The following is a 20,565-nucleotide window of genomic DNA, read 5'->3' as shown; positions in this document are numbered from 1 at the left end:
TATGCATATAAATGGTAGATTTGGATAGAACACACTCTACAGTTTCCAAAACTGTTAAAATAATGTCTCTGAGTATAACAGAACTGATATGGCAGGCAAAAACCTGAAGAAAAGTTATCCAGGAGGTGGGATTTTTTTTGATGTGGGTAGTTTTCAATTGAATGCCTATTGAGTTTCTAATGGGTTAGGATCCAGATTGCAGTTCCTATGGCTACCACTAGATGTCAACAGTCTTTAGACATTGGTTTAGACTTGTTTTCTGAAAAATGAAGAAGAATGAGACCTTGCTGTCAGTGGACTGAGGAAGCATGCAGTACTGGTTTGCGCGCGTGACAGAGTGCGCGCCCTTCAATGTTTTTCATTTCTATTGAATACGCAATTGTCCGGTTGAAAATGTATTATTTAGACAATTGACAACGAACGTGAGGATTAATTATGAACATCGTTTGACATGTTTCAACAAACTTTGCCGGTACTATTAGGATGTATTCGTCTGCATGTTTTGACCTCCTTTGAGCCAGTGTATTACTGAACACAATGCGCCAACAAAACAGAGTTTTTGGGATATAAAGAGGGACTTTCTCGAACAAAACAAACCTTTATTGTGGAGCTGGGACTCTTGTGACTGCAACCAGATGAAGATGTTCAAAGGTAAGTGATTCATTTTATCGCTATTTATGACTTTTGTGACTCGTCTACTTGGTTGGAATATGTTTTTGTAAGTGGGGCGCTGTCCTCAGATAATCGCATGGTAGGCTTTCGCAGTAAATCCTATTTGAAATGTGACAAAGCGGCTGGATTAACAAGAAGTTCATCTTTAAGCCGATGCACTTGTATTTTTGCGAATGTTTATATTGACTATTTCTATATTTTGAATTTGGCGCTCTGCAATTTCACCGGATGTTGTCGAGGTGGGTTGCTAGCAGAACACCTGCGCCAGAAAAGGTAAACATTAAAGCAACGCCCAAACAGGGACTTGAACCCTGGACCCTCAGATTAAAAGTCTGATGCTCTACCGACTGAGCTATCTGGGCTCTGCATCTGTTTATTTTCAGACACTTAACCTGCCGGGCAGAGGCACGTGCTGATGGTGGTGGCATTGTCAGATGGTTCATTTCCCCAGAGAACCAGGCCTCCATTCCAAATTATACACTCATTAAAATCTGAACTAGGCATCCTCTCCAAAGATGTTAAATGTCAATGACCTCGTGGCGCAATGGTAGCGCGTCTGACTCCAGATCAGAAGGTTGCGTGTTCAACTCACGTCGTGGTCATGGTTTTTATGTGTGCAATCTCTGCCGCCTTTACTCAGTGAATCAGCACAAGTACCAATGTGGCTTTACAGTACTAATCTCGCACAGAAACGAACAAACCAATGCTGCTTTTGATGAAAATTGTCTCTCACAAAAACCTGTCACACTGCAAAATCTTAAATGAAATCATGTGATTGTCAGTCTTCGAACAGGGAGTTTAATGTATGCTTGGGGGCAGTTTTTTGATGCCTGGATGAGAAACGTTCCCAAAGTAAACTGCCTGTTACTCAGGCCCAGAAACTAGGATATGCATATAAATGGTAGATTTGGATAGAACACACTCTACAGTTTCCAAAACTGTTAAAATAATGTCTCTGAGTATAACAGAACTGATATGGCAGGCAAAAACCTGAAGAAAAGTTATCCAGGAGGTGGGATTTTTTTGATGTGGGTAGTTTTCAATTGAATGCCTATTGAGTTTCTAATGGGTTAGGATCCAGATTGCAGTTCCTATGGCTACCACTAGATGTCAACAGTCTTTAGACATTGGTTTAGACTTGTTTTCTGAAAAATGAAGAAGAATGAGACCTTGCTGTCAGTGGACTGAGGAAGCATGCAGTACTGGTTTGCGCGCGTGACAGAGTGCGCGCCCTTCGTTGTTTTTCATTTCTATTGAATACGCAATTGTCCGGTTGAAAATGTATTATTTAGACAATTGACAACGAACGTGAGGATTAATTATGAACATCGTTTGACATGTTTCAACAAACTTTGCCGGTACTATTAGGATGTATTCGTCTGCATGTTTTGACCTCCTTTGAGCCAGTGTATTACTGAACACAATGCGCCAACAAAACAGAGTTTTTGGGATATAAAGAGGGACTTTCTCGAACAAAACAAACCTTTATTGTGGAGCTGGGACTCTTGTGACTGCAACCAGATGAAGATGTTCAAAGGTAAGTGATTCATTTTATCGCTATTTATGACTTTTGTGACTCGTCTACTTGGTTGGAATATGTTTTTGTAAGTGGGGCGCTGTCCTCAGATAATCGCATGGTAGGCTTTCGCAGTAAATCCTATTTGAAATGTGACAAAGCGGCTGGATTAACAAGAAGTTCATCTTTAAGCCGATGCACTTGTATTTTTGTGAATGTTTATATTGACTATTTCTATATTTTGAATTTGGCGCTCTGCAATTTCACCGGATGTTGTCGAGGTGGGTTGCTAGCAGAACACCTGCGCCAGAAAAGGTAAACATTAAAGCAACGCCCAAACAGGGACTTGAACCCTGGACCCTCAGATTAAAAGTCTGATGCTCTACCGACTGAGCTATCTGGGCTCTGCATCTGTTTATTTTCAGACACTTAACCTGCCGGGCAGAGGCACGTGCTGATGGTGGTGGCATTGTCAGATGGTTCATTTCCCCAGAGAACCAGGCCTCCATTCTAAATTATACACTCATTAAAATCTGAACTAGGCATCCTCTCCAAAGATGTTAAATGTCAATGACCTCGTGGCGCAATGGTAGCGCGTCTGACTCCAGATCAGAAGGTTGCGTGTTCAACTCACGTTGTGGTCATGGTTTTTATGTGTGCAATCTCTGCCGCCTTTACTCAGTGAATCAGCACAAGTACCAATGTGGCTTTACAGTACTAATCTCGCACAGAAACGAACAAACCAATGCTGCTTTTGATGAAAATTGTCTCTCACAAAAACCTGTCACACTGCAAAATCTTAAATGAAATCATGTGATTGTCAGTCTTCGAACAGGGAGTTTAATGTATGCTTGGGGGCAGTTTTTTGATGCCTGGATGAGAAACGTTCCCAAAGTAAACTGCCTGTTACTCAGGCCCAGAAACTAGGATATGCATATAAATGGTAGATTTGGATAGAACACACTCTACAGTTTCCAAAACTGTTAAAATAATGTCTCTGAGTATAACAGAACTGATATGGCAGGCAAAAACCTGAAGAAAAGTTATCCAGGAGGTGGGATTTTTTTGATGTGGGTAGTTTTCAATTGAATGCCTATTGAGTTTCTAATGGGTTAGGATCCAGATTGCAGTTCCTATGGCTACCACTAGATGTCAACAGTCTTTAGACATTGGTTTAGACTTGTTTTCTGAAAAATGAAGAAGAATGAGACCTTGCTGTCAGTGGACTGAGGAAGCATGCAGTACTGGTTTGCGCGCGTGACAGAGTGCGCGCCCTTCGTTGTTTTTCATTTCTATTGAATACGCAATTGTCCGGTTGAAAATGTATTATTTAGACAATTGACAACGAACGTGAGGATTAATTATGAACATCGTTTGACATGTTTCAACAAACTTTGCCGGTACTATTAGGATGTATTCGTCTGCATGTTTTGACCTCCTTTGAGCCAGTGTATTACTGAACACAATGCGCCAACAAAACAGAGTTTTTGGGATATAAAGAGGGACTTTCTCGAACAAAACAAACCTTTATTGTGGAGCTGGGACTCTTGTGACTGCAACCAGATGAAGATGTTCAAAGGTAAGTGATTCATTTTATCGCTATTTATGACTTTTGTGACTCGTCTACTTGGTTGGAATATGTTTTTGTAAGTGGGGCGCTGTCCTCAGATAATCGCATGGTAGGCTTTCGCAGTAAATCCTATTTGAAATGTGACAAAGCGGCTGGATTAACAAGAAGTTCATCTTTAAACCGATGTATAGCACTTGTATTTTTGTGAATGTTTATATTGACTATTTCTATATTTTGAATTTGGCGCTCTGCAATTTCACCGGATGTTGTCGAGGTGGGTTGCTAGCAGAACACCTGCGCCAGAAAAGGTAAACATTACAGCAACGCCCAAACAGGGACTTGAACCCTGGACCCTCAGATTAAAAGTCTGATGCTCTACCGACTGAGCTATCTGGGCTCTGCATCTGTTTATTTTCAGACACTTAACCTGCCGGGCAGAGGCACGTGCTGATGGTGGTGGCATTGTCAGATGGTTCATTTCCCCAGAGAACCAGGCCTCCATTCCAAATTATACACTCATTAAAATCTGAACTAGGCATCCTCTCCAAAGATGTTAAATGTCAATGACCTCGTGGCGCAATGGTAGCGCGTCTGACTCCAGATCAGAAGGTTGCGTGTTCAACTCACGTCGTGGTCATGGTTTTTATGTGTGCAATCTCTGCCGCCTTTACTCAGTGAATCAGCACAAGTACCAATGTGGCTTTACAGTACTAATCTCGCACAGAAACGAACAAACCAATGCTGCTTTTGATGAAAATTGTCTCTCACAAAAACCTGTCACACTGCAAAATCTTAAATGAAATCATGTGATTGTCAGTCTTCGAACAGGGAGTTTAATGTATGCTTGGGGGCAGTTTTTTGATGCCTGGATGAGAAACGTTCCCAAAGTAAACTGCCTGTTACTCAGGCCCAGAAACTAGGATATGCATATAAATGGTAGATTTGGATAGAACACACTCTACAGTTTCCAGAACTGTTAAAATAATGTCTCTGAGTATAACAGAACTGATATGGCAGGCAAAAACCTGAAGAAAAGTTATCCAGGAGGTGGGATTTTTTTGATGTGGGTAGTTTTCAATTGAATGCCTATTGAGTTTCTAATGGGTTAGGATCCAGATTGCAGTTCCTATGGCTACCACTAGATGTCAACAGTCTTTAGACATTGGTTTAGACTTGTTTTCTGAAAAATGAAGAAGAATGAGACCTTGCTGTCAGTGGACTGAGGAAGCATGCAGTACTGGTTTGCGCGCGTGACAGAGTGCGCGCCCTTCGTTGTTTTTCATTTCTATTGAATACGCAATTGTCCGGTTGAAAATGTATTATTTAGACAATTGACAACGAACGTGAGGATTAATTATGAACATCGTTTGACATGTTTCAACAAACTTTGCCGGTACTATTAGGATGTATTCGTCTGCATGTTTTGACCTCCTTTGAGCCAGTGTATTACTGAACACAATGCGCCAACAAAACAGAGTTTTTGGGATATAAAGAGGGACTTTCTCGAACAAAACAAACCTTTATTGTGGAGCTGGGACTCTTGTGACTGCAACCAGATGAAGATGTTCAAAGGTAAGTGATTCATTTTATCGCTATTTATGACTTTTGTGACTTGTCTACTTGGTTGGAATATGTTTTTGTAAGTGGGGCGCTGTCCTCAGATAATCGCATGGTAGGCTTTCGCAGTAAATCCTATTTGAAATGTGACAAAGCGGCTGGATTAACAAGAAGTTCATCTTTAAGCCGATGTATAGCACTTGTATTTTTGTGAATGTTTATATTGACTATTTCTATATTTTGAATTTGGCGCTCTGCAATTTCACCGGATGTTGTCGAGGTGGGTTGCTAGCAGAACACCTGCGCCAGAAAAGGTAAACATTAAAGCAACACCCAAACAGGGACTTGAACCCTGGACCCTCAGATTAAAAGTCTGATGCTCTACCGACTGAGCTATCTGGGCTCTGCATCTGCTTATTTTCAGACACTTAACCTGCCGGGCAGAGGCACGTGCTGATGGTGGTGGCATTGTCAGATGGTTCATTTCCCCAGAGAACCAGGCCTCCATTCCAAATTATACACTCATTAAAATCTGAACTAGGCATCCTCTCCAAAGATGTTAAATGTCAATGGCCTCGTGGCGCAATGGTAGCGCGTCTGACTCCAGATCAGAAGGTTGCGTGTTCAACTCACGTCGTGGTCATGGTTTTTATGTGTGCAATCTCTGCCGCCTTTACTCAGTGAATCAGCACAAGTACCAATGTGGCTTTACAGTACTAATCTCGCACAGAAACGAACAAACCAATGCTGCTTTTGATGAAAATTGTCTCTCACAAAAACCTGTCACACTGCAAAATCTTAAATGAAATCATGTGATTGTCAGTCTTCGAACAGGGAGTTTAATGTATGCTTGGGGGCAGTTTTTTGATGCCTGGATGAGAAACGTTCCCAAAGTAAACTGCCTGTTACTCAGGCCCAGAAACTAGGATATGCATATAAATGGTAGATTTGGATAGAACACACTTTACAGTTTCCAAAACTGTTAAAATAACGTCTCTGAGTATAACAGAACTGATATGGCAGGCAAAAACCTGAAGAAAAGTTATCCAGGAGGTGGGATTTTTTTGATGTGGGTAGTTTTCAATTGAATGCCTATTGAGTTTCTAATGGGTTAGGATCCAGATTGCAGTTCCTATGGCTACCACTAGATGTCAACAGTCTTTAGACATTGGTTTAGACTTGTTTTCTGAAAAATGAAGAAGAATGAGACCTTGCTGTCAGTGGACTGAGGAAGCATGCAGTACTGGTTTGCGCGCGTGACAGAGTGCGCGCCCTTCGTTGTTTTTCATTTCTATTGAATACGCAATTGTCCGGTTGAAAATGTATTATTTAGACAATTGACAACGAACGTGAGGATTAATTATGAACATCGTTTGACATGTTTCAACAAACTTTGCCGGTACTATTAGGATGTATTCGTCTGCATGTTTTGACCTCCTTTGTCTCCCACAAAAACCTGTCACACTGCAAAATCTTAAATGAAATCATGTGATTGTCAGTCTTCGAACAGGGAGTTTAATGTATGCTTGGGGGCAGTTTTTTGATGCCTGGATGAGAAACGTTCCCAAAGTAAACTGCCTGTTACTCAGGCCCAGAAACTAGGATATGCATATAAATGGTATATTTGGATAGAACACACTCTACAGTTTCCAGAACTGTTAAAATAATGTCTCCGAGTATAACAGAACTGATATGGCAGGCAAAAACCTGAAGAAAAGTTATCCAGGAGGTGGGATTTTTTTGATGTGGGTAGTTTTCAATTGAATGCCTATTGAGTTTCTAATGGGTTAGGATCCAGATTGCAGTTCCTATGGCTACCACTAGATGTCAACAGTCTTTAGACATTGGTTTAGACTTGTTTTCTGAAAAATGAAGAAGAATGAGACCTTGCTGTCAGTGGACTGAGGAAGCATGCAGTACTGGTTTGCGCGCGTGACAGAGTGCGCGCCCTTCGTTGTTTTTCATTTCTATTGAATACGCAATTGTCCGGTTGAAAATGTATTATTTAGACAATTGACAACGAACGTGAGGATTAATTATGAACATCGTTTGACATGTTTCAACAAACTTTGCCGGTACTATTAGGATGTATTCGTCTGCATGTTTTGACCTCCTTTGAGCCAGTGTATTACTGAACACAATGCGCCAACAAAACAGAGTTTTTGGGATATAAAGAGGGACTTTCTCGAACAAAACAAACCTTTATTGTGGAGCTGGGACTCTTGTGACTGCAACCAGATGAAGATGTTCAAAGGTAAGTGATTCATTTTATCGCTATTTATGACTTTTGTGACTTGTCTACTTGGTTGGAATATGTTTTTGTAAGTGGGGCGCTGTCCTCAGATAATCGCATGGTAGGCTTTCGCAGTAAATCCTATTTGAAATGTGACAAAGCGGCTGGATTAACAAGAAGTTCATCTTTAAGCCGATGTATAGCACTTGTATTTTTGTGAATGTTTATATTGACTATTTCTATATTTTGAATTTGGCGCTCTGCAATTTCACCGGATGTTGTCGAGGTGGGTTGCTAGCAGAACACCTGCGCCAGAAAAGGTAAACATTAAAGCAACACCCAAACAGGGACTTGAACCCTGGACCCTCAGATTAAAAGTCTGATGCTCTACCGACAGAGCTATCTGGGCTCTACATCTGCTTATTTTCAGACACTTAACCTGCCGGGCAGAGGCACGTGCTGATGGTGGTGGCATTGTCAGATGGTTCATTTCCCCAGAGAACCAGGCCTCCATTCCAAATTATACACTCATTAAAATCTGAACTAGGCATCCTCTCCAAAGATGTTAAATGTCAATGGCCTCGTGGCGCAATGGTAGCGCGTCTGACTCCAGATCAGAAGGTTGCGTGTTCAACTCACGTCGTGGTCATGGTTTTTATGTGTGCAATCTCTGCCGCCTTTACTCAGTGAATCAGCACAAGTACCAATGTGGCTTTACAGTACTAATCTCGCACAGAAACGAACAAACCAATGCTGCTTTTGATGAAAATTGTCTCTCACAAAAACCTGTCACACTGCAAAATCTTAAATGAAATCATGTGATTGTCAGTCTTCGAACAGGGAGTTTAATGTATGCTTGGGGGCAGTTTTTTGATGCCTGGATGAGAAACGTTCCCAAAGTAAACTGCCTGTTACTCAGGCCCAGAAACTAGGATATGCATATAAATGGTAGATTTGGATAGAACACACTCTACAGTTTCCAAAACTGTTAAAATAATGTCTCTGAGTATAACAGAACTGATATGGCAGGCAAAAACCTGAAGAAAAGTTATCCAGGAGGTGGGATTTTTTTGATGTGGGTAGTTTTCAATTGAATGCCTATTGAGTTTCTAATGGGTTAGGATCCAGATTGCAGTTCCTATGGCTACCACTAGATGTCAACAGTCTTTAGACATTGGTTTAGACTTGTTTTCTGAAAAATGAAGAAGAATGAGACCTTGCTGTCAGTGGACTGAGGAAGCATGCAGTACTGGTTTGCGCGCGTGACAGAGTGCGCGCCCTTCGTTGTTTTTCATTTCTATTGAATACGCAATTGTCCGGTTGAAAATGTATTATTCAGACAATTGACAACGAACGTGAGGATTAATTATGAACATCGTTTGACATGTTTCAACAAACTTTGCCGGTACTATTAGGATGTATTCGTCTGCATGTTTTGACCTCCTTTGAGCCAGTGTATTACTGAACACAATGCGCCAACAAAACAGAGTTTTTGGGATATAAAGAGGGACTTTCTCGAACAAAACAAACCTTTATTGTGGAGCTGGGACTCTTGTGACTGCAACCAGATGAAGATGTTCAAAGGTAAGTGATTCATTTTATCGCTATTTATGACTTTTGTGACTCGTCTACTTGGTTGGAATATGTTTTTGTAAGTGGGGCGCTGTCCTCAGATAATCGCATGGTAGGCTTTCGCAGTAAATCCTATTTGAAATGTGACAAAGCGGCTGGATTAACAAGAAGTTCATCTTTAAGCCGATGTATAGCACTTGTATTTTTGTGAATGTTTATATTGACTATTTCTATATTTTGAATTTGGCGCTCTGCAATTTCACCGGATGTTGTCGAGGTGGGTTGCTAGCAGAACACCTGCGCCAGAAAAGGTAAACATTAAAGCAACGCCCAAACAGGGACTTGAACCCTGGACCCTCAGATTAAAAGTCTGATGCTCTACCGACTGAGCTATCTGGGCTCTGCATCTGCTTATTTTCAGACACTTAACCTGCCGGGCAGAGGCACGTGCTGATGGGGGTGGCATTGTCAGATGGTTCATTTCCCCAGAGAACCAGGCCTCCATTCCAAATTATACACTCATTAAAATCTGAACTAGGCATCCTCTCCAAAGATGTTAAATGTCAATGACCTCGTGGCGCAATGGTAGCGCGTCTGACTCCAGATCAGAAGGTTGCGTGTTCAACTCACGTCGTGGTCATGGTTTTTATGTGTGCAATCTCTGCCGCCTTTACTCAGTGAATCAGCACAAGTACCAATGTGGCTTTACAGTACTAATCTCGCACAGAAACGAACAAACCAATGCTGCTTTTGATGAAAATTGTCTCTCACAAAAACCTGTCACACTGCAAAATCTTAAATGAAATCATGTGATTGTCAGTCTTCGAACAGGGAGTTTAATGTATGCTTGGGGGCAGTTTTTTGATGCCTGGATGAGAAACGTTCCCAAAGTAAACTGCCTGTTACTCAGGCCCAGAAACTAGGATATGCATATAAATGGTAGATTTGGATAGAACACACTCTACAGTTTCCAAAACTGTTAAAATAATGTCTCTGAGTATAACAGAACTGATATGGCAGGCAAAAACCTGAAGAAAAGTTATCCAGGAGGTGGGATTTTTTTGATGTGGGTAGTTTTCAATTGAATGCCTATTGAGTTTCTAATGGGTTAGGATCCAGATTGCAGTTCCTATGGCTACCACTAGATGTCAACAGTCTTTAGACATTGGTTTAGACTTGTTTTCTGAAAAATGAAGAAGAATGAGACCTTGCTGTCAGTGGACTGAGGAAGCATGCAGTACTGGTTTGCGCGCGTGACAGAGTGCGCGCCCTTCGTTGTTTTTCATTTCTATTGAATACGCAATTGTCCGGTTGAAAATGTATTATTTAGACAATTGACAACGTGAGGATTAATTATGAACATCGTTTGACATGTTTCAACAAACTTTGCCGGTACTATTAGGATGTATTCGTCTGCATGTTTTGACCTCCTTTGAGCCAGTGTATTACTGAACACAATGCGCCAACAAAACAGAGTTTTTGGGATATAAAGAGGGACTTTCTCTGACAAAACTAACCTTTATTGTGGAGCTGGGACTCTTGTGACTGCAACCAGATGAAGATGTTCAAAGGTAAGTGATTCATTTTATCGCTATTTATGACTTTTGTGACTCGTCTACTTGGTTGGAATATGTTTTTGTAAGTGGGGCGCTGTCCTCAGATAATCGCATGGTAGGCTTTCGCAGTAAATCCTATTTGAAATGTGACAAAGCGGTTGGATTAACAAGAAGTTAATCTTTAAACCGATGTATAACACTTGTATTTTTGTGAATGTTTATATTGACTATTTCTATATTTTGAATTTGGCGCTCTGCAATTTCACCGGATGTTGTCGAGGTGGGTTGCTAGCAGAACACCTGCGCCAGAAAAGGTAAACATTAAAGCAACGCCCAAACAGGGACTTGAACCCTGGACCCTCAGATTAAAAGTCTGATGCTCTACCGACTGAGCTATCTGGGCTCTGCATCTGCTTATTTTCAGACACTTAACCTGCCGGCAGAGGCACGTGCTGATGGGGGTGGCATTGTCAGATGGTTCATTTCCCCAGAGAACCAGGCCTCCATTCCAAATTATACACTCATTAAAATCTGAACTAGGCATCCTCTCCAAAGATATTAAATTCCAATGACCTCGTGGCGCAATGGTAGCGAGTTTGACTCCAGATCAGAAGGTTGCGTGTTCAACTCACGTCGTGGTCATGGTGTTTATGTGTGCAATCTCTACCGCCTATACTCAGTGAATCAGCACAAGTACCAATGTGGCTTTACAGTACTAATCTCGCACAGACACGAACAAACCAATGCTGCTTTTGATGAAAATTGTCTCTCACAAAAACCTGTCACACTGCAAAATCTTAAATGAAATCATGTGATTGTCAGTCTTCGAACAGGGAGTTTAATGTATGCTTGGGGGCAGTTTTTTGATGCCTGGATGAGAAACGTTCCCAAAGTAAACTGCCTGTTACTCAGGCCAGAAACTAGGATATGCATATAAATGGTAGATTTGGATAGAACACACTCTACAGTTTCCAGAACTGTTAAAATAATGTCTCTGAGTATAACAGAACTGATATGGCAGGCAAAAACCTGAAGAAAAGTTATCCAGGAGGTGGGATTTTTTTGATGTGGGTAGTTTTCAATTGAATGCCTATTGAGTTTCTAATGGGTTAGGATCCAGATTGCAGTTCCTATGGCTACCACTAGATGTCAACAGTCTTTAGACATTGGTTTAGACTTGTTTTCTGAAAAATGAAGAAGAATGAGACCTTGCTGTCAGTGGACTGAGGAAGCATGCAGTACTGGTTTGCGCGTGTGACAGAGTGCGCGCCCTTCGTTGTTTTTCATTTCTATTGAATACGCAATTGTCCGGTTGAAAATGTATTATTTAGACAATTGACAACGTGAGGATTAATTATGAACATCGTTTGACATGTTTCAACAAACTTTGCCGGTACTATTAGGATGTATTCGTCTGCATGTTTTGACCTCCTTTGAGCCAGTGTATTACTGAACACAATGCGCCAACAAAACAGAGTTTTTGGGATATAAAGAGGGACTTTCTCTGACAAAACAAACCTTTATTGTGGAGCTGGGACTCTTGTGACTGCAACCAGATGAAGATGTTCAAAGGTAAGTGATTCATTTTATCGCTATTTATGACTTTTGTGACTCGTCTACTTGGTTGGAATATGTTTTTGTAAGTGGGGCGCTGTCCTCAGATAATCGCATGGTAGGCTTTCGCAGTAAATCCTATTTGAAATGTGACAAAGCGGCTGGATTAACAAGAAGTTCATCTTTAAGCCGATGTATAGCACTTGTATTTTTGTGAATGTTTATATTGACTATTTCTATATTTTGAATTTGGCGCTCTGCAATTTCACCGGATGTTGTCGAGGTGGGTTGCTAGCAGAACACCTGCGCCAGAAAAGGTAAACATTAAAGCAACGCCCAAACAGGGACTTGAACCCTGGACCCTCAGATTAAAAGTCTGATGCTCTACCGACTGAGCTATCTGGGCTCTGCATCTGCTTATTTTCAGACACTTAACCTGCCGGCAGAGGCACGTGCTGATGGGGGTGGCATTGTCAGATGGTTCATTTCCCCAGAGAACCAGGCCTCCATTCCAAATTATACACTCATTAAAATCTGAACTAGGCATCCTCTCCAAAGATATTAAATTCCAATGACCTCGTGGCGCAATGGTAGCGAGTTTGACTCCAGATCAGAAGGTTGCGTGTTCAACTCACGTCGTGGTCATGGTGTTTATGTGTGCAATCTCTACCGCCTATACTCAGTGAATCAGCACAAGTACCAATGTGGCTTTACAGTACTAATCTCGCACAGAAACGAACAAACCAATGCTGCTTTTGATGAAAATTGTCTCTCACAAAAACCTGTCACACTGCAAAATCTTAAATGAAATCATGTGATTGTCAGTCTTCGAACAGGGAGTTTAATGTATGCTTGGGGGCAGTTTTTTGATGCCTGGATGAGAAACGTTCCCAAAGTAAACTGCCTGTTACTCAGGCCAGAAACTAGGATATGCATATAAATGGTAGATTTGGATAGAACACACTCTACAGTTTCCAGAACTGTTAAAATAATGTCTCTGAGTATAACAGAACTGATATGGCAGGCAAAAACCTGAAGAAAAGTTATCCAGGAGGTGGGATTTTTTTGATGTGGGTAGTTTTCAATTGAATGCCTATTGAGTTTCTAATGGGTTAGGATCCAGATTGCAGTTCCTATGGCTACCACTAGATGTGAACAGTCTTTAGACATTGGTTTAGACTTGTTTTCTGAAAAATGAAGAAGAATGAGACCTTGCTGTCAGTGGACTGAGGAAGCATGCAGTACTGGTTTGCGCGCGTGACAGAGTGCGCGCCCTTCGTTGTTTTTCATTTCTATTGAATACGCAATTGTCCGGTTGAAAATGTATTATTTAGACAATTGACAACGTGAGGATTAATTATGAACATCGTTTGACATGTTTCAACAAACTTTGCCGGTACTATTAGGATGTATTCGTCTGCATGTTTTGACCTCCTTTGAGCCAGTGTATTACTGAACACAATGCGCCAACAAAACAGAGTTTTTGGGATATAAAGAGGGACTTTCTCTGACAAAACAAACCTTTATTGTGGAGCTGGGACTCTTGTGACTGCAACCAGATGAAGATGTTCAAAGGTAAGTGATTCATTTTATCGCTATTTATGACTTTTGTGACTCGTCTACTTGGTTGGAATATGTTTTTGTAAGTGGGGCGCTGTCCTCAGATAATCGCATGGTAGGCTTTCGCAGTAAATCCTATTTGAAATGTGACAAAGCGGCTGGATTAACAAGAAGTTCATCTTTAAGCCGATGTATAGCACTTGTATTTTTGTGAATGTTTATATTGACTATTTCTATATTTTGAATTTGGCGCTCTGCAATTTCACCGGATGTTGTCGAGGTGGGTTGCTAGCAGAACACCTGCGCCAGAAAAGGTAAACATTAAAGCAACGCCCAAACAGGGACTTGAACCCTGGACCCTCAGATTAAAAGTCTGATGCTCTACCGACTGAGCTATCTGGGCTCTGCATCTGCTTATTTTCAGACACTTAACCTGCCGGCAGAGGCACGTGCTGATGGGGGTGGCATTGTCAGATGGTTCATTTCCCCAGAGAACCAGGCCTCCATTCCAAATTATACACTCATTAAAATCTGAACTAGGCATCCTCTCCAAAGATATTAAATTCCAATGACCTCGTGGCGCAATGGTAGCGAGTTTGACTCCAGATCAGAAGGTTGCGTGTTCAACTCACGTCGTGGTCATGGTGTTTATGTGTGCAATCTCTACCGCCTATACTCAGTGAATCAGCACAAGTACCAATGTGGCTTTACAGTACTAATCTCGCACAGAAACGAACAAACCAATGCTGCTTTTGATGAAAATTGTCTCTCACAAAAACCTGTCACACTGCAAAATCTTAAATGAAATCATGTGATTGTCAGTCTTCGAACAGGGAGTTTAATGTATGCTTGGGGGCAGTTTTTTGATGCCTGGATGAGAAACGTTCCCAAAGTAAACTGCCTGTTACTCAGGCCAGAAACTAGGATATGCATATAAATGGTAGATTTGGATAGAACACACTCTACAGTTTCCAGAACTGTTAAAATAATGTCTCTGAGTATAACAGAACTGATATGGCAGGCAAAAACCTGAAGAAAAGTTATCCAGGAGGTGGGATTTTTTTGATGTGGGTAGTTTTCAATTGAATGCCTATTGAGTTTCTAATGGGTTAGGATCCAGATTGCAGTTCCTATGGCTACCACTAGATGTGAACAGTCTTTAGACATTGGTTTAGACTTGTTTTCTGAAAAATGAAGAAGAATGAGACCTTGCTGTCAGTGGACTGAGGAAGCATGCAGTACTGGTTTGCGCGCGTGACAGAGTGCGCGCCCTTCGTTGTTTTTCATTTCTATTGAATACGCAATTGTCCGGTTGAAAATGTATTATTTAGACAATTGACAACGTGAGGATTAATTATGAACATCGTTTGACATGTTTCAACAAACTTTGCCGGTACTATTAGGATGTATTCGTCTGCATGTTTTGACCTCCTTTGAGCCAGTGTATTACTGAACACAATGCGCCAACAAAACAGAGTTTTTGGGATATAAAGAGGGACTTTCTCTGACAAAACAAACCTTTATTGTGGAGCTGGGACTCTTGTGACTGCAACCAGATGAAGATGTTCAAAGGTAAGTGATTCATTTTATCGCTATTTATGACTTTTGTGACTCGTCTACTTGGTTGGAATATGTTTTTGTAAGTGGGGCGCTGTCCTCAGATAATCGCATGGTAGGCTTTCGCAGTAAATCCTATTTGAAATGTGACAAAGCGGCTGGATTAACAAGAAGTTCATCTTTAAACCGATGTATAGCACTTGTATTTTTGTGAATGTTTATATTGACTATTTCTATATTTTGAATTTGGCGCTCTGCAATTTCACCGGATGTTGTCGAGGTGGGTTGCTAGCAGAACACCTGCGCCAGAAAAGGTAAACATTAAAGCAACGCCCAAACAGGGACTTGAACCCTGGACCCTCAGATTAAAAGTCTGATGCTCTACCGACTGAGCTATCTGGGCTCTGCATCTGTTTATTTTCAGACACTTAACCTGCCGGGCAGAGGCACGTGCTGATGGTGGTGGCATTGTCAGATGGTTCATTTCCCCAGAGAACCAGGCCTCCATTCCAAATTATACACTCATTAAAATCTGAACTAGGCATCCTCTCCAAAGATGTTAAATGTCAATGACCTCGTGGCGCAATGGTAGCGCGTCTGACTCCAGATCAGAAGGTTGCGTGTTCAACTCACGTCGTGGTCATGGTTTTTATGTGTGCAATCTCTGCCGCCTTTACTCAGTGAATCAGCACAAGTACCAATGTGGCTTTACAGTACTAATCTCGCACAGAAACGAACAAACCAATGCTGCTTTTGATGAAAATTGTCTCTCACAAAAACCTGTCACACTGCAAAATCTTAAATGAAATCATGTGATTGTCAGTCTTCGAACAGGGAGTTTAATGTATGCTTGGGGGCAGTTTTTTGATGCCTGGATGAGAAACGTTCCCAAAGTAAACTGCCTGTTACTCAGGCCCAGAAACTAGGATATGCATATAAATGGTAGATTTGGATAGAACACACTCTACAGTTTCCAAAACTGTTAAAATAATGTCTCTGAGTATAACAGAACTGATATGGCAGGCAAAAACCTGAAGAAAAGTTATCCAGGAGGTGGGATTTTTTTGATGTGGGTAGTTTTCAATTGAATGCCTATTGAGTTTCTAATGGGTTAGGATCCAGATTGCAGTTCCTATGGCTACCACTAGATGTCAACAGTCTTTAGACATTGGTTTAGACTTGTTTTCTGAAAAATGAAGAAGAATGAGACCTTGCTGTCAGTGGACTGAGGAAGCATGCAGTACTGGTTTGCGCGCGTGACAGAGTGCGCGCCCTTCGTTGTTTTTCATTTCTATTGAATACGCAATTGTCCGGTTGAAAATGTATTATTCAGACAATTGACAACGAACGTGAGGATTAATTATGAACATCGTTTGACATGTTTCAACAAACTTTGCCGGTACTATTAGGATGTATTCGTCTGCATGTTTTGACCTCCTTTGAGCCAGTGTATTACTGAACACAATGCGCCAACAAAACAGAGTTTTTGGGATATAAAGAGGGACTTTCTCGAACAAAACAAACCTTTATTGTGGAGCTGGGACTCTTGTGACTGCAACCAGATGAAGATGTTCAAAGGTAAGTGATTCATTTTATCGCTATTTATGACTTTTGTGACTCGTCTACTTGGTTGGAATATGTTTTTGTAAGTGGGGCGCTGTCCTCAGATAATCGCATGGTAGGCTTTCGCAGTAAATCCTATTTGAAATGTGACAAAGCGGCTGGATTAACAAGAAGTTCATCTTTAAGCCGATGTATAGCACTTGTATTTTTGTGAATGTTTATATTGACTATTTCTATATTTTGAATTTGGCGCTCTGCAATTTCACCGGATGTTGTCGAGGTGGGTTGCTAGCAGAACACCTGCGCCAGAAAAGGTAAACATTAAAGCAACGCCCAAACAGGGACTTGAACCCTGGACCCTCAGATTAAAAGTCTGATGCTCTACCGACTGAGCTATCTGGGCTCTGCATCTGCTTATTTTCAGACACTTAACCTGCCGGGCAGAGGCACGTGCTGATGGGGGTGGCATTGTCAGATGGTTCATTTCCCCAGAGAACCAGGCCTCCATTCCAAATTATACACTCATTAAAATCTGAACTAGGCATCCTCTCCAAAGATGTTAAATGTCAATGACCTCGTGGCGCAATGGTAGCGCGTCTGACTCCAGATCAGAAGGTTGCGTGTTCAACTCACGTCATGGTTTTTATGTGTGCAATCTCTGCCGCCTTTACTCAGTGAATCAGCACAAGTACCAATGTGGCTTTACAGTACTAATCTCGCACAGAAACGAACAAACCAATGCTGCTTTTGATGAAAATTGTCTCTCACAAAAACCTGTCACACTGCAAAATCTTAAATGAAATCATGTGATTGTCAGTCTTCGAACAGGGAGTTTAATGTATGCTTGGGGGCAGTTTTTTGATGCCTGGATGAGAAACGTTCCCAAAGTAAACTGCCTGTTACTCAGGCCCAGAAACTAGGATATGCATATAAATGGTAAATTTGGATAGAACACACTCTACAGTTTCCAAAACTGTTAAAATAATGTCTCTGAGTATAACAGAACTGATATGGCAGGCAAAAACCTGAAGAAAAGTTATCCAGGAGGTGGGATTTTTTTGATGTGGGTAGTTTTCAATTGAATGCCTATTGAGTTTCTAATGGGTTAGGATCCAGATTGCAGTTCCTATGGCTACCACTAGATGTCAACAGTCTTTAGACATTGGTTTAGACTTGTTTTCTGAAAAATGAAGAAGAATGAGACCTTGCTGTCAGTGGACTGAGGAAGCATGCAGTACTGGTTTGCGCGCGTGACAGAGTGCGCGCCCTTCGTTGTTTTTCATTTCTATTGAATACGCAATTGTCCGGTTGAAAATGTATTATTTAGACAATTGACAACGTGAGGATTAATTATGAACATCGTTTGACATGTTTCAACAAACTTTGCCGGTACTATTAGGATGTATTCGTCTGCATGTTTTGACCTCCTTTGAGCCAGTGTATTACTGAACACAATGCGCCAACAAAACAGAGTTTTTGGGATATAAAGAGGGACTTTCTCTGACAAAACTAACCTTTATTGTGGAGCTGGGACTCTTGTGACTGCAACCAGATGAAGATGTTCAAAGGTAAGTGATTCATTTTATCGCTATTTATGACTTTTGTGACTCGTCTACTTGGTTGGAATATGTTTTTGTAAGTGGGGCGCTGTCCTCAGATAATCGCATGGTAGGCTTTCGCAGTAAATCCTATTTGAAATGTGACAAAGCGGTTGGATTAACATGAAGTTAATCTTTAAACCGATGTATAACACTTGTATTTTTGTGAATGTTTATATTGACTATTTCTATATTTTGAATTTGGCGCTCTGCAATTTCACCGGATGTTGTCGAGGTGGGTTGCTAGCAGAACACCTGCGCCAGAAAAGGTAAACATTAAAGCAACGCCCAAACAGGGACTTGAACCCTGGACCCTCAGATTAAAAGTCTGATGCTCTACCGACTGAGCTATCTGGGCTCTGCGTCTGCTTATTTTCAGACACTTAACCTGCCGGCAGAGGCACGTGCTGATGGGGGTGGCATTGTCAGATGGTTCATTTCCCCAGAGAACCAGGCCTCCATTCCAAATTATACACTCATTAAAATCTGAACTAGGCATCCTCTCCAAAGATATTAAATTCCAATGACCTCGTGGCGCAATGGTAGCGAGTTTGACTCCAGATCAGAAGGTTGCGTGTTCAACTCACGTCGTGGTCATGGTGTTTATGTGTGCAATCTCTACCGCCTATACTCAGTGAATCAGCACAAGTACCAATGTGGCTTTACAGTACTAATCTCGCACAGACACGAACAAACCAATGCTGCTTTTGATGAAAATTGTCTCTCACAAAAACCTGTCACACTGCAAAATCTTAAATGAAATCATGTGATTGTCAGTCTTCGAACAGGGAGTTTAATGTATGCTTGGGGGCAGTTTTTTGATGCCTGGATGAGAAACGTTCCCAAAGTAAACGGCCTGTTACTCAGGCCAGAAACTAGGATATGCATATAAATGGTAGATTTGGATAGAACACACTCTACAGTTTCCAGAACTGTTAAAATAATGTCTCTGAGTATAACAGAACTGATATGGCAGGCAAAAACCTGAAGAAAAGTTATCCAGGAGGTGGGATTTTTTTGATGTGGGTAGTTTTCAATTGAATGCCTATTGAGTTTCTAATGGGTTAGGATCCAGATTGCAGTTCCTATGGCTACCACTAGATGTCAACAGTCTTTAGACATTGGTTTAGACTTGTTTTCTGAAAAATGAAGAAGAATGAGACCTTGCTGTCAGTGGACTGAGGAAGCATGCAGTACTGGTTTGCGCGCGTGACAGAGTGCGCGCCCTTCGTTGTTTTTCATTTCTATTGAATACGCAATTGTCCGGTTGAAAATGTATTATTTAGACAATTGACAACGTGAGGATTAATTATGAACATCGTTTGACATGTTTCAACAAACTTTGCCGGTACTATTAGGATGTATTCGTCTGCATGTTTTGACCTCCTTTGAGCCAGTGTATTACTGAACACAATGCGCCAACAAAACAGAGTTTTTGGGATATAAAGAGGGACTTTCTCTGACAAAACAAACCTTTATTGTGGAGCTGGGACTCTTGTGACTGCAACCAGATGAAGATGTTCAAAGGTAAGTGATTCATTTTATCGCTATTTATGACTTTTGTGACTCGTCTACTTGGTTGGAATATGTTTTTGTAAGTGGGGCGCTGTCCTCAGATAATCGCATGGTAGGCTTTCGCAGTAAATCCTATTTGAAATGTGACAAAGCGGCTGGATTAACAAGAAGTTCATCTTTAAGCCGATGTATAGCACTTGTATTTTTGTGAATGTTTATATTGACTATTTCTATATTTTGAATTTGGCGCTCTGCAATTTCACCGGATGTTGTCAAGGTGGGTTGCTAGCAGAACACCTGCGCCAGAAAAGGTAAACATTAAAGCAACGCCCAAACAGGGACTTGAACCCTGGACCCTCAGATTAAAAGTCTGATGCTCTACCGACTGAGCTATCTGGGCTCTGGATCTGCTTATTTTCAGACACTTAACCTGCCGGCAGAGGCACGTGCTGATGGGGGTGGCATTGTCAGATGGTTCATTTCCCCAGAGAACCAGGCCTCCATTCCAAATTATACACTCATTAAAATCTGAACTAGGCATT

General features: G+C 41.3%; 18 non-coding genes across 18 annotated transcripts; 7 read left to right on the top strand and 11 right to left on the bottom strand.

Annotated features, from left to right (window-relative positions):
- Positions 1-961: 961 nt before the first annotated feature.
- trnak-uuu (transfer RNA lysine (anticodon UUU)) lies at positions 962-1,034 on the bottom strand. The gene has a single exon. It is a non-coding gene; the product is annotated as a tRNA-Lys (tRNA).
- A 168-nt stretch (positions 1,035-1,202) lies between these two features.
- trnaw-cca (transfer RNA tryptophan (anticodon CCA)) lies at positions 1,203-1,274 on the top strand. The gene has a single exon. It is a non-coding gene; the product is annotated as a tRNA-Trp (tRNA).
- A 1,245-nt stretch (positions 1,275-2,519) lies between these two features.
- On the bottom strand, positions 2,520-2,592 carry trnak-uuu (transfer RNA lysine (anticodon UUU)). The gene has a single exon. It is a non-coding gene; the product is annotated as a tRNA-Lys (tRNA).
- A 168-nt stretch (positions 2,593-2,760) lies between these two features.
- Positions 2,761-2,832, top strand: trnaw-cca (transfer RNA tryptophan (anticodon CCA)). Its single transcript has one exon. It is a non-coding gene; the product is annotated as a tRNA-Trp (tRNA).
- Positions 2,833-4,082: 1,250 nt separating this feature from the next.
- Positions 4,083-4,155, bottom strand: trnak-uuu (transfer RNA lysine (anticodon UUU)). Its single transcript has one exon. It is a non-coding gene; the product is annotated as a tRNA-Lys (tRNA).
- Positions 4,156-4,323: 168 nt separating this feature from the next.
- trnaw-cca (transfer RNA tryptophan (anticodon CCA)) lies at positions 4,324-4,395 on the top strand. Its single transcript has one exon. It is a non-coding gene; the product is annotated as a tRNA-Trp (tRNA).
- A 1,491-nt stretch (positions 4,396-5,886) lies between these two features.
- Positions 5,887-5,958, top strand: trnaw-cca (transfer RNA tryptophan (anticodon CCA)). The gene has a single exon. It is a non-coding gene; the product is annotated as a tRNA-Trp (tRNA).
- Positions 5,959-8,125: 2,167 nt separating this feature from the next.
- Positions 8,126-8,197, top strand: trnaw-cca (transfer RNA tryptophan (anticodon CCA)). Its single transcript has one exon. It is a non-coding gene; the product is annotated as a tRNA-Trp (tRNA).
- A 1,250-nt stretch (positions 8,198-9,447) lies between these two features.
- trnak-uuu (transfer RNA lysine (anticodon UUU)) lies at positions 9,448-9,520 on the bottom strand. Its single transcript has one exon. It is a non-coding gene; the product is annotated as a tRNA-Lys (tRNA).
- A 168-nt stretch (positions 9,521-9,688) lies between these two features.
- trnaw-cca (transfer RNA tryptophan (anticodon CCA)) lies at positions 9,689-9,760 on the top strand. Its single transcript has one exon. It is a non-coding gene; the product is annotated as a tRNA-Trp (tRNA).
- Positions 9,761-11,006: 1,246 nt separating this feature from the next.
- trnak-uuu (transfer RNA lysine (anticodon UUU)) lies at positions 11,007-11,079 on the bottom strand. Its single transcript has one exon. It is a non-coding gene; the product is annotated as a tRNA-Lys (tRNA).
- Positions 11,080-12,563: 1,484 nt separating this feature from the next.
- trnak-uuu (transfer RNA lysine (anticodon UUU)) lies at positions 12,564-12,636 on the bottom strand. Its single transcript has one exon. It is a non-coding gene; the product is annotated as a tRNA-Lys (tRNA).
- A 1,484-nt stretch (positions 12,637-14,120) lies between these two features.
- On the bottom strand, positions 14,121-14,193 carry trnak-uuu (transfer RNA lysine (anticodon UUU)). The gene has a single exon. It is a non-coding gene; the product is annotated as a tRNA-Lys (tRNA).
- A 1,484-nt stretch (positions 14,194-15,677) lies between these two features.
- trnak-uuu (transfer RNA lysine (anticodon UUU)) lies at positions 15,678-15,750 on the bottom strand. Its single transcript has one exon. It is a non-coding gene; the product is annotated as a tRNA-Lys (tRNA).
- A 168-nt stretch (positions 15,751-15,918) lies between these two features.
- On the top strand, positions 15,919-15,990 carry trnaw-cca (transfer RNA tryptophan (anticodon CCA)). Its single transcript has one exon. It is a non-coding gene; the product is annotated as a tRNA-Trp (tRNA).
- Positions 15,991-17,240: 1,250 nt separating this feature from the next.
- On the bottom strand, positions 17,241-17,313 carry trnak-uuu (transfer RNA lysine (anticodon UUU)). The gene has a single exon. It is a non-coding gene; the product is annotated as a tRNA-Lys (tRNA).
- Positions 17,314-18,793: 1,480 nt separating this feature from the next.
- On the bottom strand, positions 18,794-18,866 carry trnak-uuu (transfer RNA lysine (anticodon UUU)). The gene has a single exon. It is a non-coding gene; the product is annotated as a tRNA-Lys (tRNA).
- Positions 18,867-20,350: 1,484 nt separating this feature from the next.
- On the bottom strand, positions 20,351-20,423 carry trnak-uuu (transfer RNA lysine (anticodon UUU)). The gene has a single exon. It is a non-coding gene; the product is annotated as a tRNA-Lys (tRNA).
- Positions 20,424-20,565: the final 142 nt, after the last annotated feature.

The sequence above is a fragment of the Oncorhynchus mykiss genome, chromosome 28 (genome assembly GCF_057628025.1).
Source record: "Oncorhynchus mykiss isolate SJ-2025 chromosome 28, ASM5762802v1, whole genome shotgun sequence".
Taxonomy (NCBI): domain Eukaryota; kingdom Metazoa; phylum Chordata; class Actinopteri; order Salmoniformes; family Salmonidae; genus Oncorhynchus; species Oncorhynchus mykiss.
This window is presented reverse-complemented; position numbering and strand designations above follow the sequence as displayed.